Source organism: Haliotis cracherodii, unplaced genomic scaffold, assembly GCF_022045235.1.
Source record: "Haliotis cracherodii isolate W230 unplaced genomic scaffold, xgHalCrac1.p SCAF_1, whole genome shotgun sequence".
NCBI lineage: Eukaryota > Metazoa > Mollusca > Gastropoda > Lepetellida > Haliotidae > Haliotis > Haliotis cracherodii.
In genome coordinates, this window is record NW_027266264.1 from 64,435,760 (window position 1) to 64,449,704 (window position 13,945).

The window sequence follows — 13,945 nt, forward strand, 5'->3', positions numbered from 1 at the left end:
ATATCTGCATACATAATCTACCAAAACAACATTATTGGCACTTAACAAAATACGTGCATCACATTGACTTATACGGCATAGCAAATCAAGCAAATCTTCATACTGGTATAAATGTTTTGGCAGTATATAGATTTTACGTATATCTACATACATAATCTAAGTCTATTTACTGGAACAGCATGAGGTTATGCAACATTAATGAACTTGGTGAAAACATGCTGGTTTGATAAATCACTCAGAATATGGTCAAGTTGCAGACCATGCACTACACATATGTTGCCACGAAGCTTATGTAATGTACTTAATAAGAATACTTCCACTTGTGAATACTCTTAGATGCATGAATCCTTTTGTTTCATCTAATGGAAATTAATAACACCGGTAGCACGCAATCAACACATGACTGTTGCAAGCAGTGACAGCTGTAACCGTTTGCTTAAACCATCCGCTAAAGTACTACTGTATGTAGAGTTGAATGTAACGTTGACCTGTAAATGGAGGTGAGAGAATACACGATTCCTTGAGCGTTATTTTTATAATTTGTTAATGACATAAATAGGAAATATCACTCTGCCAAAAATACAAGGGTAATAGACTTGGTCTTTATTGGCATTTTCAGCATGTGCAAAGATATAGTTATTTCACATGTTTTTATAATTATTTTTGTTTGTATAAAGCCGCCCTCAGCAGTTTTCCTGCTATGTGACGGTGGCCTGTAAAGATACAGATATGGGCAACGATCCACGCCGTCGGGTTTCGACGTCGTGCAGTCAACCATGTCACTGATCCTGCCCACCTGATCCATTTGGTCACCTCTTACGACCAGAATAGGCTGCAGGGACCTTTCTAACCCGGAATCCCGCGGGTCAATGAAAAAATGGAAACCAATATACTGGTTGTTCGGGTTAAGGGTTTGGACGGTGCAAAATCGGAATTTTGGACTAATGGAAGATTATTTGAACAGAATTGAAACGTCTTAACAGTGTGCCACGATATTAAACTCGGCGATTCATATCATTTCATATTAATGCAACTGTTATTAACAGACAAACTAGAAAATCTGCAAAAGTGCTGTTCTACATCGGCAGAGATGGTCTCTGACATAGGTTAAGGTCCAAGTGTTCATTCAGACCATGGATGAAGGGATGGTTAGCCTAATGGTTGAAGCGTTCGCTCATCACACCGAAATCCTAGGTTTGATTCCCAACTCGTGTAAAGTCCATAAGTGCTGGATTACTGCTAAACATGAGTAAAACAATACTCACTTCCTGAGACCATGCACATGTGTAACCAGGCGTATGCTATCATGACGTGATTGTGTTAAAAATCCGCTTTATCTTTATTTGTTTTTGCAAAATCGAAACAAAAATCGCAGTGAAGTAGATAATCCTTGTAAGTATCGTATCGCGAACCAAGTATACATATCGTAATGTTAGCTTGGCTTATGAGTCCAGATCACCAGTTCACATCAGGGGGGAAACCATTGATCAAGTACAGAAAACTACGGTTCTAACGAACACGTTTATAACTAACTGACGGATATAACGAACTACTTTTTTGGTCCCGACTATTTGCTGTAGTAATGCTGTATATATGCTTATAACGAACTACGGTTAAAACGAACTAAAATAAGTAGTCCCTTTGAGTTCGTTATAACCGTACTTTGCTCTACGTTCACATTTATTATGCTGACATGTATTCGCATGTACTTCAACATCTGTGATTATACGAGCATCATGCCACCATGTTCAGTAAGGATGGACCGAACTAAATGCACTATTATCAAACCATAAACCGGAGAACTATTGCGACATTTATTGCTGTTGTGTTGAGATATAGCGATACTGAATCAATCAAAACTGGGACAAAAAAGACTATGCAAACAAATACCGATCGGAATGACCCTGCACGCGTGTTGCCAACCACTGGTATCGATGTGTTCAATATGGCTGCGCCATCACGCAATGTACCATTTCTGATGTATTTAGCGGGACAAAAGTCCTGCATGACACTATGCTGTCAAGCGTTCACTCAGTGGGTGGTGAGATGAAGAACAAGATCGCTCTCGCTTCAGCACCATCATGCAGATCTGAACATTTTTTTTAGCCAAGTCCTTATCCTTTCCAGTCCTATGTGGCGTGTTTTAGGGTCTTCTTTCGAGTACATTTTTCACGAAAGTGTTTAGAGAATAGATTAATCAAAGAGTATTATGGCGATCTCACAGATTTGCATTTAGGATTCGTTTTGTGCGTTAAAAAGATTTGCGATTTCACTTAAATGTCACAGGTTGAAGTGGGTGTAGTCTTTTAGCGATAAGAAGCATCGCAACACTGAAAGTGTAGTAAGGTCCCCCCCCCCCCCCCCTCCCTGTCCCACCCCCACCCCCTCTCTGTCTCAAATCAAAAGTTCTTCAATATTCTGGAATTAACTAGACAAGCTCACCAGAACGTCTCCATATATTACATATTGTAAGTAAACCGATTCAATTGAAAGGGCAATACTATCATCCTGAGGAGTGAATGTACGGTTAAATTACACAGTGATGAAACTGAGCACAGTTACTGAGTTCAAGTCAGTTGAACCAACGGGTCGATTTACTATGTTTCCTTCGTTAGTTTTAGTTTACCCGGATCCTTAATGAATGGCACAGTAAAACAATAGTATTTCGCGTTCAGCGCTTTTGACGCGACGCCATTCATTTAATACCAAAGACATTGCACATTTAATCAGGAAGGTCATTATCGTGGTAAGGAGGCTAAGTCAATCACAAATCTCGTTTTTTTCAGCAAAATCTGACAATTTCTTTTACAATGAAGATGTATAAAAGTTTATATACAGATTTAGTAGGATGCACTATAGCAACAGACCTTTGGTAGGCCTTTAGAAATTGGAAGAACATGAAGACACGAAGAACCTTTGTTTGGATAATAGCTTCTTTCATTTGGTGAATTAGCCCTGAAACGTCATTACAAATAATAAAGACGTTGTTATCTATTAAAATAAATCATGTTTTCGGGACAGTACAAGTCCGCTTACATACATGAAAAACACATAACGTGCTGCTTGTCGTTTTCAACTTATTGAGTAGGACCTGCTCATGAAAAAACAAGTAACTACCGAAGGCTTACACTTGATTTTCGTTCAGCGATAAAGTAGCTAACCAAAAAGATTAAAGTTTATTTGATTCAAATGCCAATTTATACAAAATCGTTAAAGACTTACTTGTGTAGACGTAATATCCTGTTTCCCAAAGTAAGTTAATACGCGCTTTCCTTTATTCCATCCGTATCACGTCAGTTGTATTGATTTCCGTGAACTTGCACTGGCTATGTAACTGAACTTCGACCCCTTGAAGCTCTCAACCACAAGGGCCTTCTTATTCATACTCAGTTTACAGGCATGAACACATGGCTACGACCACTTCACACAGTATTCATCCGCCTAAACACGCGGCAACATAGTCCACGTGCAATTACCGTTCAACAGCAGGTGGCATCGTGCTGGGGGTTTCAACTATACACTGTTTGCAAGTTGGTTTACAGTTCTCACGGGAGGTGCTTGTGACAAGTGCTTGTTAAGGGGGTGGTGGTTATACTGGAAACATTGCCACCAAACACGTGGTCTTCTGGAAATGACGGCTGTCAAACTACATACGGTATATGGACCTTTCACCTTATATCTTGTATCGTGAAATGTTATCGATTATTATGAAAGAGTCTGTGCCTTGCTGTAATTAAAGACGTTAATTGCATACATGCGTAGAATATTCCCCATACTATTTACAGGACATATGTATATACACAGCTTGAGGTCGTCCTTTTCACTGGCGACAGTTCCAAACGATGTACATTAGGGTGCGGAAATATGAAACTCTCAAATAATTGATCAGATTCTGAACGAATTTCAATTTCAATTACAATAAATAAATTTCAAGTGATAATAGAAAGGCGGGTTTGTATTGTAATATATTGCATGTCAACAATGTCACTGATTTCGTATATAGTCGACGTTTTTTTGAGTAAATGATTAAATAAACAGCCTGTGATGTTATCATTGTTTACATAATATTTTATAAGAATTGACTTCAGGATGTTTTTGTGTTTATGGCGTTAAACGTCAAAATTAACGTAAAAATCGGTGCGGGCATTTTCAGTAAATGCACCCAGTATGCACACGGGCATTTTTAGTTTTAACTCCCAAAACACAAAATATATTGATATCAAGTAAATTATATTTTCGAACTTTTTCAAAGACAAATCCCAGTGTGAGTGGTGATAAATTATCGTCATGCTGCGACTCATGGGATGAGTGTAACTTGGTTAAAAACCATTAAGTCATGTATGACCAGATGAGAACACTACACACTACAAACAGTACAAACAAATATGATCCCAGTCTAAACATATGGGACAATAATGCTATTTGATTAGTGCATCATCAAAGTCATTGAATCTGTCTTCAGAAGGGAAACAGACATCAAATACTTTTAATGTCCATGTATTGATTTGTCATCGCATGAACTGAGAAAATAGATACAGACCCTTGGGTTACGTTTCAGCTTCTTGAACACCATGTCACATGTTTCTACAGCGACACAATTTACTTTGAGGATTTATCTGTAAATATAAAACGTCAACGGCAGAGAATAATCCCGATTATCTGCCGAAACAGATTCCATTAAACGTAACTGGAAAAAATAACGGTAACAAATACAATATGAAGCGATCACTGAGAATCAGTGGCATCACCAGGTGTTCGCGATAATTGAGTGAGTGAGTTGGGTTTAACGCCGCTTTTAACAGTATTCCAGTTATATCGCGGCGTGTCAACTTAATGTGGGAGGAAAGCCCGAAGTGATGCAGGTCTGAGACGTTTACCAGTTCGGTGAAACCCACGAGCACGGGTATGGTGCTGACAAACCTTGAAACATAATCGGGGCGAACCGGGATTCGAACCCACAATCATAGGTTTCTGGCGTGCCCAAGGGACGCAACTCTGCACAGCGAATCGCGACGCCTAAGACGACTGGGCCACCCGTGCCCCCTGTTTGCGATACGGGTAGTCATGTCCCTACCACGAGCACGCGCAACTCACACAGTTTGCATGTTGCCTGACACTGCGCTGCAATACTGCCATGCGATAGCGGTCTGTAAACAAACAGACAATCATTTGATCAACCAGAAAATCAAGTATTGCATATTGTGACACAGAAGCACATTTACTGAATTTGTTGAAGTTAAAAACCATATGTTAATTCTGAATTACGTCCGTTGTGTATAAGTGCAGATATCCTACTGCTTATTAGGAAAGGAAACCGTCAAAGAAATATGTTCGCTTTGCAACACAGTTGGTGGCAGTTTTTTTAAGGCTCTGTCCAAACATTTCTTTTGTAGTTGAACCAGCATATTGGTTAAGTGATACTGAGTTTATGGCTTTACTTCAGGCTACCAGAAGAAACATCGGTCTGGTTCAAGTAAAATATCTTAATATTTAACGTCCGAAATACAGATTCCATTGGGCATAAAAGGCAAAATAGGTGTTGAAATTATATTAATGATCTCTGAAAATCAGTGACGACACAAGGTATTCGTTAATTACATATAATTATTAAGTTAACAAGTGCTTGTTTTTAAAAGCGTGAAATCGTTTCTTGTTTTTTTTTGCGAGTTTTTGTATGATGCAACACATGAATATTATCAATGAAATAAGAAGTACAGATATTTTTCAGGAATTCTTGCGTCAACTTAAGTTATTCGTGGATATAATATTTTCGTCTTTTAGCAAAATGCCATCAATATATATCACCACGAGGGACGTCAGAAATGAGCGTCAAACAGTTTACATATAAGGGCAATCGAACTCATGCATTTGGTGTGACGGGCAAACGCTTAAACAACGCGGCTACCCCACAACACGACTACTACAAAGATACTATATACATAGAACATACAACATACATCAACAAACTATTCAGTTCTGTTAGATACAGGTGAAACATGATATTTTCTCAATTATCAAACATTCTATATATGTAAGGGAGCTGGAATTCAAAAGGACATATATACAGATATTATATAGATGTTTCAGAGACATACATGAAACTAATGGCATATATGTATGTAACTGTATACATTTAAATTCAACACGGAAAGCAAATGCATTATTATTTCGAGCAAGATATATAATTATGCTTAGTGTGGGTGCATGAACCTTTCGGCAAAGAGCGTATTGCGTGGAGACTCGCTGTTAAATGATATAATGGTACTTTTTAAACTCAATTGAACAATTGATATACCGATTTTCGTTGTAAGTAAATATTTACTATGCAACGTACATGTACATGGATATTAACTACAAACACGGCCTATGTGACGATACAGTCGTTAACATGCCATTTAAGTTAGAAAACTGTTTCCTTAAAAGAATTAATATTATTTTTAAAAAAGGGAAACGTTCAAGCAGGGGCGGTCGGGTAGCATAGTGGTTAAGGCGTTCGCTCATCACACCGCAGACCCGACATGGGTACAATGTGTGAAGCCAATTTCTGGTGTTCCCCGCCGTGATATTGTTGGAATATTGCTAAAAGCGGCGTAAAACCTCACTCACCCACTCACTCAAGCCAGCACAAACTGATCTTCATCAACAGTGAAAAATATTTTTGTCAAATATTCACATAATTCCACAACCTTTGCACATTTAGAAGATCCGCAATGATATCGGTAACCACCTTGGGATAAGAGTTGTACAAGCACAGAAGTTCATTCACTACACAAAAACATTCCATTCCAGTCTCCTACAAATTAACCAATTCCCCTCTTTCCTATAATCCCAGGGGGCGAGCCATTACATTCATTAATGTTAAATAACTAAATAATTACCTCAAGTGCATCTCCATGTCCCAGCAGAGGGCCAGATGAAACAGTACCACGAGGAGATTACACTCGTTCATCACACCACTACCTTCCACTGTGTGCCTTCAATCATGCTACACATACTGGTCAAACAGTGTATATCTCTTCAACACAATCAATCATACTATCATGTTATACCATAACAAGTGTCCGGATATATTTGCTCCAATGTTCTGCTGTGATCATGTTTAAAGTGTCAGCAAGCCTTAAAGGGTATCTGGGGATGTTCGGAAGCATTTGTTATCGAACAACGTTGGCGTTCCGTAATTAGGACAACTCCTTGATTACATGTGGAATACTTGTAATTGTATTTTTCCTACAATAGTTGTCTATAATTCGACGTACAGTGGCTAAGCACGCAATGCTGTATCGCCATAATTCGAAAATGAGATGGTATTGCATTGTGAGATCCCCCGAAGTACTGTTATTATCAAACGACGGATTATAATAGTTGTTCTTATGCGTTGTTGAATATGACGGTTAGTCATACAATCAACTATTAATCAATCAGGGAAACATGATAATGTTTCTCTTTTTTAATGGAAGACATTGAAACAAATATAACCAATAATTATCTATATTGCAACACATGAGTTGGTATGTCGAATCGGAGGTTTTAACATTGTCAGCATTTCAATGAAGATGTTTATGTTGAGGAAACCGACCATCTTCCCTTAACCTTAACATGTGGACTGTGAGTCGTACAGACCAAGGCTTGGGTACTGCATACAAGTTTTTGGTAAACGTTAGCAGACTGCCCTAACTCCTCTCTGTAATTGTCTCAAGAAACCAAAGAAACAAGCCAGCCATTAACAGGCTCCAATGCATGAACCTAGCAAGCTATTTTCACTTTGCTGTGTACAATCATTACCCCCAAATGAACACCTTAATTGTTACATCGTTACAACAATAGTGTTACACTAATCAGCCCTTTGTTATCATACACAGCCTCATCATTGTATCAACTCATATACGCTTACTTTGAATTCCTCCGATGAAACGTCATGATACAGCCTTACCATTATACAGACGTTGTTATCCATAACACGTTTCAGGTCTTCGTGTTCTTTCCACTTCGAAATGCCAGTCAAAGAATTGTGTTATGTTACGGTTAGGGTTAAGTTGGATTGACGTTAACGTATTTTTGCTGCAAGGAAGTTTTGATTAATAAAAGAAACAAGTATTTAAGAATTATCCGTTTACGGAGGTAAAACGGGGTGCACACTTTGCAGGTTTACATAAATAAGTATACGTTTATATACTGAAGTCCAGTCGTATTAATATCTTCATAGACTGTTTATTTACTCATTAACACACAAAACAGAAATAATACAACACAAGTATCACCTAGCCTTTTATCAGCCCATCAGAAAACAGTACCCCGCTCGTGGACGCAGCCGAATTGGTTTGGGTTAATGGAAGCATTCGCTAATATTTCTAAGTATCTTTTTCAAAATTTTATACCTAGCTGTACCTTAATCACAATTATCTAAAAACGCTATGTAAAGTTGAAGTGACAGTTTGGAGCAGCTGTTAAAACACATATGTGACATGACACTAATGTTCAAACGACCCATTATATTTTCACGAATGGACAGTAGGGTGACTTGACGGAATGAATACGTGTGCCATCAGCTGGGCTAGAAGTCGCATCGTATGATTTGACGACGGACAATAGTCGACAATGTCTACAGCGATACATGCTAGAATGGAGTGAAATTAATGGTGTCCAATGCATGAGCAATTCCAATTTTGACTGGTGCCATATGCTCCTGTGTTTGTTCAGGTAAACAATTGACTTCCCTTTACATGTATTTGTGACGGGAACCACCGGTGGGGCAGGATACGCTCACCTTTTCGCGAAAACCTGGTACCATTACTATTTGATAGTTATTCATATACACATGCTCGTGATATGGATGTATTGAGAATCGTACAATCGACTTCTTTTAATTAAAGAAAGGATTTTGTTGCTTTCATTTCATATATTTTCCGCAAATATTTGTGAAATCCGGAAAGGCTTAGAAAATAATATCATGTATACTGTTGTGTTACATAATGTTACCTATAATTAATAATTAAAAAAATACTCGCTTAAGACACTACACAATTGTAAACAGCACTGTACCATGCATTGTAAAGATAAAATCATGACGGAACTTTGTGCATCAGCACAAGAGTACACATTCCACGATCATCACAAAACAGCTCTCACTGAATAAATATGTATACAGATGTATTTAAGTCTGAGAAAGTAACGATGCGTTTTAAGTTAGAGAATATATCCGTCACTGCCAGGGCTCAGTAGTTCTCGTTCCAGAAACCCACAGTAACTCGTATGGTCCCCTAAACGTAACACACGATGAACGAATGAAGGGATATTGCAACCGCAGCTCGGTATCGGAAGTATCACCGCGTTGTAAATATATTTCCCAGTTACTGCACATATACACATATCGACAGCTCCAAGTAAAGATGTATTCCTACAATCACGTCCGCCATATTACTGGGATGTATTCTCCGACATTTCATGGGCATCTGGGAAAAATGGATATGTAAAGAAACATGTTACAGTTCATTTTTTTCAAACACTTATAAGGCTTGTCAAACAACGACCAAACTCAAGCAGCCCTGGAAACAATATATCAAAAACAGGGCTGTCGAAAAGATAATATGCATGTTCTGGGCATATCCCTCTGTAAGGGAGCATCCATATGATTTCTAAGGGGTGGTTGAGATGATATTTTAAATGAATAGTTTTTTTCCCGGAAATATGCCCAAATACATAGTATGTTGGAGGTTGTGAAAAATATAAGTAGTTTACTTTTTGGAAAATACAAAAACGTCAAACGATTTTGCGTTAATAGTGAAAATGAATAGATTGTTTGAAGATTTTCACTAAATATCATTCCCCAGATTAATGATTCCTAAGTGTAGATCAGTAGAACATTTAATACGAAAAAAAACAAAAACCAACTCATCAACGACATTTTTTACACTGGTAGCCAGGTGAACCTGTAAATTAACCAAAGATCGATATCTAGACTAACATCTTGTCTCTGAAATTAACATATCGTACAGAAAAAAAATAGTTGTTAAATTATTCTAATACAAATTTAATAAAAAGGAGCCCAGAGACTCTGATACTGCAGTAATCTAAACTTGCCAAACATTTTAGACTTGCATGGGCTGTATTTGTATCAGGGTCTGTAAGACAGACTACCAAAGATCATGTAACCATAACAAACGACTGAAAGAACACACCGTAGAAGACATTTGATAACTTATTTTTGTCACGATCTCAAAATGTGAGCATCTACTTTTTGTGCTACGTAATAGCTACTCAACTTCATTTCAGTTGTTCATTTCCCTCGTGCCTATTGCTTTGTCGTTTATACCTCGTGCCGTAGTACGCAAATCACGAAGGGCACATGTTTCGTGACGTCATGTGTGAAATGCCACACAGGACATGAAGTCATGACTCAGATCAGAATTTGGAACTATATTTCTATATCTGATAGTATTATGTGGCAGTAGATACAGTAGATGCATAATTATATAAATAGATCATCATGTATACCTTCATTATTGATGATTGTTAGTGGCAGCAGATTGAAGCATTCGTAAAATGACAGTGTGCAACAACCAAATTCCTTGAAAATTATCCGCCCTTGTGTATCGACACTGGAATAAACTTGATTGTTGGAGGAAGTTCGCGAGATAACAGTTTCTTGATTATGATGATGATATTTGTTGTTTAACGCCGCACTCAGCATTATTCCAGCTAACAGTTTCTAGAAGACTAGTTGTACCTATATAAGAGCAAGGCTAGAGCGATTGGACGATTGGAAAACATAGTATTACTGCCTGCGTCCAACACTATTTCCTGGATTCAAGAACCGAGCACGTGCCTCATTCAAGACATTCAACAATGACAAATTCTGGACATTCGTGAGTGCACATGCGTATGCACAAAGAGCTGTCATATATATGCTGCGGTCACATGTTTGATCTATTGTATTGCTTTGTTTTGTATTGTATTGATTGTAAACCTAATCATGTACCAGTGTTTCAATATAATTATTCATTGATCGTGTTTGGTTATTTGCTGATTTCTGTATGAACCGGGATCTCTGAAAGTTCCATGTATTTACTATTACAATTTGTCTTACGTCTCATAAGATTTGTCCATATACAGGCCAAAACAAATTTGACTCACGTCGTTAAAACACAATTTTGGATGACTGCTGTACTGTTATATGCTGTACATCAGCCTAATAGTTAATGGTTACCCTAGCTGCCTAATGTCTCAGTTTCACACATTCGTAACGAAGCCTGTAACGAAGATGGTGGATGATACTTGCCTCCCTTCAATCGCAGGTTACGGTGAAACAAGATCACAGCCTGGGTATCTCTTGCGTGTGGACCGCCTCCGATGTCTAGTGGATACAGAGTCTGCCCGGAGACCTGAAGGACGGTGGTTCGATACCCAGTCACGTCTTACCAAAAGACGTTAAGAATGGCACTTATAACCGACCTGGCGCTCGCCTTGGAGTATACTGTGTCTCAGTGGGGTATTTTGTTTAAAACTGTGGCATAGTATCACAGTGGGCTAGCACTATAAAACCGGCATAAGTCCGGACTGGTATAAGCAGCCACATACACACGTGCATGCACATCGCTATATACACATGTGCACAAGTTTTAACGCGACGTTAGACCAAATTTCCCCTCAACCACCACTTTTGTGTGTATGCTAGAGCCCGTCGTCAAACCCCCGGTGACAGTTGCATTTGTCTGGCGTAGTCGAGTAGATAAAGCGATCACAGAGACCCGGGATCGATTCGTTACGTTCGGGTGTTTCCTGTCGTGATATTCTGCCTGAACACTAACGCCAACCTCACCCGAATTAGACGTTTTGAACTTATTCTTCAATTGTTAATTTCAGTTTAAAAAAATAAATTATTAGAATGTTGTTCCAGTCATTTTTAGATCCACACCATATTCTAAACTAACTTCATAAATTTGAATGCTGTATGCTGATTGGTCTGCTATCGGTATCGAGTCAACGCTAGACCAATATTTTGCTCAAACAATGAAGGTATTTCTCGCTAAGCCACAACGTGTGTACATCTGTGTGTACAAATATCTGCCAAAAGTAGAGACCTTTGTATGATTTCGACAATATCATCACTAGCATGGTTTCATAAAAAGGCTATCGTAACTTAATTCTGAGGTGAGACAAATAATATGATTTGTTCTCTTTAACTCCCTCACCAACATCTCTAACGATAAGAATCCATTGAATCAAAGTATCTGATTGATTGTTATCATTCTCTTGTTTCACTGATTCTCACAATACCTGCGGTCAAGACGTTTTCTCGAATACCCTGGTGTAGGGCGATGGGAATATATTTGGTTTGGTTATTTGGTTTAGAACATGCTCTGCTGATCGAACACTTTCTTGTTTTATATAATTATGCTATATAATTAATCGGTACTAAAATCGCTCGTGTATATTATATTTTTGTCGGATTAACGACATTCTTCTGCCTGTTTCCAATTGAGAAGTTTCTGTTGAGTTATTTTCTGAAATGTAAAATCCCGCGATAAAGAACTCAGTTTTGAATGATATTTTTATGTGTCGAATCTACCTTTGAAACCTCTAAATTGAAAACACAGCAGGTTCCTAAAAGAACACGAATCAACCACACCATGGTATTTTCAATAAAAATAACCATTTTCTAATAAATGTCAGTGGCATATTGACTGGTCCCCCATCAGTGTCTCAAGCAAGATCTCGGCACACACAAATTCATTCTGGGAGGAGTTTATATTTACATATTGAAGCGCTACCAATAAGGTTCAGCTCTGAGTGCAACACGGGACTAATCACGTCTGTTGGCCGACAAAACTACCGCGTGAAAGGCTCTCAACAGCCTCATTTAACACCTTTAGTAGCGAGTCCTAACAGGCTGCGATTGCAGCTGCGCAACCAGGGACAGGTAAACAACACAGCTCCTCACACGTCAGATAGTCGGGAGCTGTAAAGTCAACCCTTAATATCGGGATGACAAATTCCGTTATACTGGTCCAACAAATATGGCGGTATGACTGGCCTCTTGAGGAATATAAAGATGTCTGAATGAGTACGGGACGTCTTAAAGCTGTCAAACGATATGAAAACACTGCAGCCTTCCTATTAGGTTTCTATGTGGAGGTTGATTTAGATGCATTTCCTGAAAGGATTCGCAAATGGATTTTAGAAATTTTGCCAAACAGGATTCAGCGGTATTCAATTTCCACAATGTCCCTTGCCACTTATTCTCCCATAACCTTGTTTGGAGTTTCTGAGAGGATGTAACTTGGGGCTTGTTATATAACCGTTGAAGTACCGGACAATTTTCTATCTCAGTTGATATGAACGCGTTAACGAGGGGAGATAATCTAGTCGTAAATTTATCAAAGAACAGGTAGCCAGAGAGTGCAATAACCGCCACCTCAGCGTAAAGATACATTACCCCAACAATAACCTCCCTAGATAGTAATCCCGAATGAAATTATCAGTGATAATCTATCATTCTGTAACACTAGGAACAATATTTTGACTGTATCTGTACAAACAGAAGTATATTTAACTTGTACAATACACTGAACAAAACAAACAGTCGAAACAAAACTCGGCCAAAAACTTCATCCAAACAAGAGTGAGTGAGTGAGTATGCTTTTAGCAATATTCCAGCAATATCACGGCGGGGTACACCAGAAATGGGCTTCACACATTGTACCCATGTCGGGAATCGAGCCCGGGCCTTCGGCGTGACGAGCGAACGCTTTAACCACGAGGCTACCCGATCGCCCTCCAAACAAGAATTCTGTAATTCGAATGCAATTTTCTCTGACCGGAATGTCTTCCTCTCAGTCGACGATGTCACAGCGAGGCCCTCTCGATCACGTGCTTCAAGACTTCCCATACTGTAGTGCTAATGGAATTAAAGGTCCATCGTTCTGGCGCCCGTGTGTGTATCTGATGT

General features: G+C 38.7%; 1 protein-coding gene across 4 annotated transcripts in view; it reads right to left on the reverse strand.

Moving 5' to 3' along the window:
* Window positions 1-13,945, reverse strand: part of LOC139467144 (acetylcholine receptor subunit alpha-type acr-16-like) — a 77,661-nt gene that overhangs the window by 14,892 nt on the left and 48,824 nt on the right. Inside the window, exon 1 of one of the 4 annotated variants that reach the window (XM_071248875.1) lies at window positions 3,223-3,312. The exons of the other annotated variants lie outside the window; for them this stretch is intronic. The gene's annotated coding sequence lies outside the window, so the exon portion shown is untranslated. Of the gene's footprint in view, window positions 1-3,222; window positions 3,313-13,945 lie in introns of those variants that run through there. 4 annotated transcript variants of the gene reach the window in all.